Below are 5000 nucleotides of genomic sequence, written 5' to 3'. Positions count from 1 at the left end.
GAGAGACGAGAGCTCAGCAGTCCCGGCGGGACCGCCTGAGGCCAGCGCTCGCGGACGGCTCGCGAGGCCCGGGGACGGGGAGGACGGAGGACGCCGCAAACGGGGACACCAGCCCGTCGGTCGTTCCCCAGCGGCTCGATGCAGGACAACTGAGACTGCTCCGGGGACGTATCGGCCTCACCGGGAAGGGACGCTGCGCCGAGGAGAACGGGGCACCTCAAGGCGAGCGAGCGAGCGCGTCCGAGGGAACGGGTAGAAGGGGGAGGAACCACCGTGCCTGAACACCGGCGCGAGGCCGGCCCGCAGGGGCCCTCCTTCGTCGGACATCAACAGCCAAACGGGTAAGTACCGGCAAAACGGGGGGAGGGGCCTGGACCCTTCCCCTGGCAGAGAACCGCAGCCCGAACAAGCACAGGGCTACTGGAAGACGAGGGGGGGGGGTGGCCCCGAACCTAGCCGCCGACGAGAGCCCCGAACCCGGCTTCCTTCGGCGCACCCCCCCAGGTAGGAAGCGAAAAAAAGATCCAACCGGAACACGTGGAAGGTGGCGATCGGCCAAGGCTCCACCCCGCCTACGAGGCTCCCCTGCCGGCCTGAGCCTCGGCCACAAGTCCTCGAGCGAGACTTCCGTCGTTTCGTCTCGTTCGAAAAACCCTGCTGGCGAAAATCCCCGCGAACCCGGCCCCGTTGTCCTGCGGGGGTCGAGTGCCGAAGGGGGCGAGGCGCCGGTTCGGGCCGGGGAACCCCCCACCGCCGCCCGGCCTGGAGCCTTCGGATCGCGCCCTTGTCGGACTTCCGCAGGCGGGGCCTCGGTGGCTATGGTCATCCAATGTAAAAGATAGGCTACATGACCATGCTTTTTGAAAAACTTAGTCTCTGGCGGAGGCGAAAAACTCGTGACTCTGGTCATGCAATGTTAAAGTAGGAGAATTCTCCGAGGCGCCATGGTTCGGGCCGGGGAACCCCCGCCGCCGCCCGGCTGGAGCCTTCGGATCGCGCCCTTGTCGGACTTCCGCAGGCGGGGCCTCGGTGGCTATGGTCATCCAATGTAAAAGATAGGCTACATGACCATGCTTTTTGAAAAACTTAGTCTCTGGCGGAGGCGAAAAACTCGTGACTCTGGTCATGCAATGTTAAAGATAGGAGAATTCTCCAATCTACATGACCATGTGCCAAGACCTCCAGGCGGAGAAGGTAAAGCTTACATGACCAGAGTCCAGGACCTCGGCAGCAGCTCCCAGGGACCGGGGCTACCTCCCGCGGCCGAGGCAGGGCTCCAGGACCTCGGCAGCAGCTCCCAGGGACCGGGGCTACCTCCCGCGGCCGTGTCGGGGCTCCAGGACCTCGGCAGCACCCGCCAGCAGCACCCGGGGCACTTCCACGTACAGGACTTAGCACCAGAAGGTAAAGCTTACATGACCAGAGTCCAGGACCTCGGCAGCAGCTCCCAGGGACCGGGGCTACCTCCCACGGCCGAGGCAGGGCTCCAGGACCTCGGCAGCAGCTCCCAGGGACCGGGGCTACCTCCCGCGGCCGTGTCAGGGCTCCACCGGGGCTACCTCCCGCGGCCGTGTCAGGGCTCCAGGACCTCGGCAGCACCCGCCAGCAGCACCCGGGGCACTTCCACGCACAGGACTTAGCTCCAGAACCACGTACAGGACTTAGCACCAGAAGGTAAAGCTTACATGACCAGAGTCCAGGACCTCGGCAGCAGCTCCCAGGGACCGGGGCTACCTCCCGCGGCCGAGGCAGGGCTCCAGGACCTCGGCAGCAGCTCCCAGGGACCGGGGCTACCTCCCGCGGCCGTGTCAGGGCTCCAGGACCTCGGCAGCAACCGCCAGCAGCACCCGGGGCACTTCCACGTACAGGACTTAGCACCAGAAGGTAAAGCTTACATGACCAGAGTCCAGGAACCCTGCAGCAGCAGCCGCCAGGGACCGGGGCTGCCTCCCGCGGCCGTGTCGGGGCTCCAGGACCTCGGCAGCAGCCGCCAGGGACCGGGGCTACCTCCCGCGGCCGTGTCAGGGCTCCAGGACCTCGGCAGCAACCGCCAGCAGCACCCGGGGCTACTTCCACGGCCGTGTCAGGGCTCCAGGACCTCGGCAGCAACCTCGGCAGCAGCACCAGCAGCACCCGGGCTACTTCCACGCACAGGACTTAGCTCCAGAACCAAGGCAGCAGCCGCCAGGGACCGGGGCTGCCTCCCGCGGCCGTGTCGGGGCTCCAGGACCTCGGCGGCAACCGCCAGCAGCACCCGGGGCACTTCCACGCACAGGACTTAGCTCCAGAACCAAGGCAGCACCCGCCAGGGACCGGGGCTGCCTCCCGCGGCCGTGTCAGGGCTCCAGGACCTCGGCAGCACCCGCCAGCAGCACCCGGGGCACTTCCACGCACAGGACTTAGCTCCAGAACCAAGGCAGCACCCGCCAGGGACCGGGGCTGCCTCCCGCGGCCGTGTCAGGGCTCCAGGACCTCGGCGGCACCCGCCAGCAGCACCCGGGGCACTTCCACGCACAGGACTTAGCTCCAGAACCAAGGCAGCACCCGCCGGGGACCGGGGCTGCCTCCCGCGGCCGTGTCGGGGCTCCAGGACCTCGGCGGCAGCTACCACGGACCTGCGACGCCTTACAGAAATGAATAGTAAGGATCCACCTTACGGAACTACGTGACTCTGGTCAGCCTCACCCTGCCGGGAACGCGAGAGAGACGTAAAGGGCCTGCCCGTAGCATGGTCGGTCCATAGGGGTACGTGACACGAGGTGGTCGGTGCGGGTGGCAAAAGAGCAAAGAGAAGGGCCAGGCCGAGCAAGTGTGGAGGTAACCCGGGACTCCTGGAAGTCGACCGGTGCGCGCCTCCGGACCGATGCACACCCTTGCCGCGAGCAACCGCGACTAACCGGGGTTCAGCCGCCGGACCGGTTCTTTGCCTGAGCAAAGGACCGCAGCCCGAGCAAGCGTGGAGGTAAACGGGGGGCTCCCTGGAAGTCCAACGGGGGAGGCTCCGGACCGATGCCCACCCTTGCCGCGAGCAACCGCGACTCAACGGGGGTCGTGCGTCGTTCTGGGTCCTTGCCTGAGCAAAGGACCGCAGCCCGAGCAAGTTCGGAGGTATCCTGGGCTCCCGGACGTATGCCAGCCACCCCTTGGCGCGAGCAAACGCGGCTAGCCGGGGGAGGTCCAGCAGATTGCCTGGACCCTTCCCCTGGCAGAGTACCGCAGCACACGAGCAAATGCGGAGGTAGCCGGGGCTCCCCCCGGACGTCAACCGCGGGGGGGGGGGGGCTCCGGACCGATGCCCGCCCTTGCCGCGAGCAACAGCAACTATAACCCGGGGTCAAGCGACGTTCTGGGTCCTTGCCTGAGCAAAGGACCGCAGCCCGTGCTAGTGCGGAGGTAAACGGGGCTCCCCGCGGACGTCAACCGGGGGAGGCTCCGGACCGATGCCCGCCCTCGCCTCGAGCAACAGCAACTATAACACGGTGTCGTGCGACGTTCTGGGTCCTTGCCTGAGCAAAGGACCGCAGCCCGTGCAAGTGCGGAGGTAAACGGGGCTCCCTGGAAGTCAACCGGGGGTGGGGGGCTCCGGACCGATGCCCGCCCTCGCCTCGAGCAACAGCAACTATAACACGGTGTCGTGCGACGTTCTGGGTCCTTGCCTGAGCAAAGGACCGCAGCCCGTGCAAGTGCGGAGGTAAACGGGGCTCCCTGGAAGTCAACCGGGGGAGGCTCCGGACCGATGCCCGCCCTTGCCTCGAGCAACAGCCGCATAACGGGGCCTCGTGCGACGTTCTGGGTCCTTGCCTGAGCAAAGGACCGCAGCCCGTGCAAGTGCGGAGGTAAACGGGGCTCCCCCCGGACGTCAACCGGGGGAGGCTCCGGACCGATGCCCGCCCTCATGCAACAGCAACTTAAAATAGGAAATTTCTCAAATCTACATGACCATGTGCAGGACCTCTCGGGTCCTTGCCCTGGCAGAGAACCGCAGCCCGTGCAAGTGCGGAGGTAAACGGGGCTCCCCCCGGACGTCAACCGGGGGAGGCTCCGGACCGATGCCCGCCCTCGCCTCGAGCAACAGCAACTATAACCCGGGGGGCGTCGTGCGACGTTCTGGGTCCTTGCCTGAGCAAAGGACCGCAGCCCGTGCAAGTGCGGAGGTAAACGGGGCTCCCCCCGGACGTCAACCGGGGGAGGCTCCGGACCGATGCCCGCCCTTGCCTCGAGCAACAGCAACTATACCCCGGGGGGTGGTCGTGCGACCTTCTGGGTCCTTGCCTGACGGGCTCCTTGGCCTGGCCTCGGCCAGAGCGAGGCCCGCACCGTCGCCGACGACGAGCGCCCCGGACCCGGCTTCCCCGGCGCACCCCCCCCCCAGGTAGGAAGCGAGAAAAAGATCCAACCGGAACACGTGGAAGGTGGCGATCGGCCAACTCCACCCCGCCTACGAGGCTCCCCTGCCGGCCTGAGCCTCGGCCACAGGCCCGAGCGCCGACTTCCGCGGGGAACCCCCGCCGCCGGGGCCGGATCGCGCCCCTCGGTCATCCAATGAAGATCCCCGCTACATGACCATGCTTTTTGTAAAACTTAGTCTCTGGCGGAGCCGAAAAACTCCCGACTCTGGTCATGCAATGTTAAAGATAGGAAACTTCTCCAAATCTACATGACCATGTGCCAAGGTCGGGTCCAGGGGGCGAAGGTAAAGCGGGCCATGACCAGCCGCCGCCCCAGGAGCCTTCGGATCAGCAGCGGACTTCCGCAGGCGGGGCCTCGGTGGCTATGGTCATCCAATGTAAAAGATAGGCTACATGACCATGCTTTTTGTAAAACTTAGTCTCTGGCACCATGTGCAAACTCGTGACTATGGTCATGCAAGCAGTTAAAGATAGGAGATTCTCCAGGGCTCCAGGACCTCGGCAGCAGCCGCCAGCAGCACCGGGGCTGCCTTCCACGGCCGAGGACAGGGCTCCAGGACCTCGGCAGCAGCTCCCAGGGACCGGGGCTGC

The sequence above is a fragment of the Polyodon spathula genome, chromosome 45 (genome assembly GCF_017654505.1).
Source record: "Polyodon spathula isolate WHYD16114869_AA chromosome 45, ASM1765450v1, whole genome shotgun sequence".
NCBI classification, from domain to species: Eukaryota; Metazoa; Chordata; class Actinopteri; order Acipenseriformes; family Polyodontidae; genus Polyodon; species Polyodon spathula.
Note: the sequence above shows the minus strand (reverse complement) of the source record.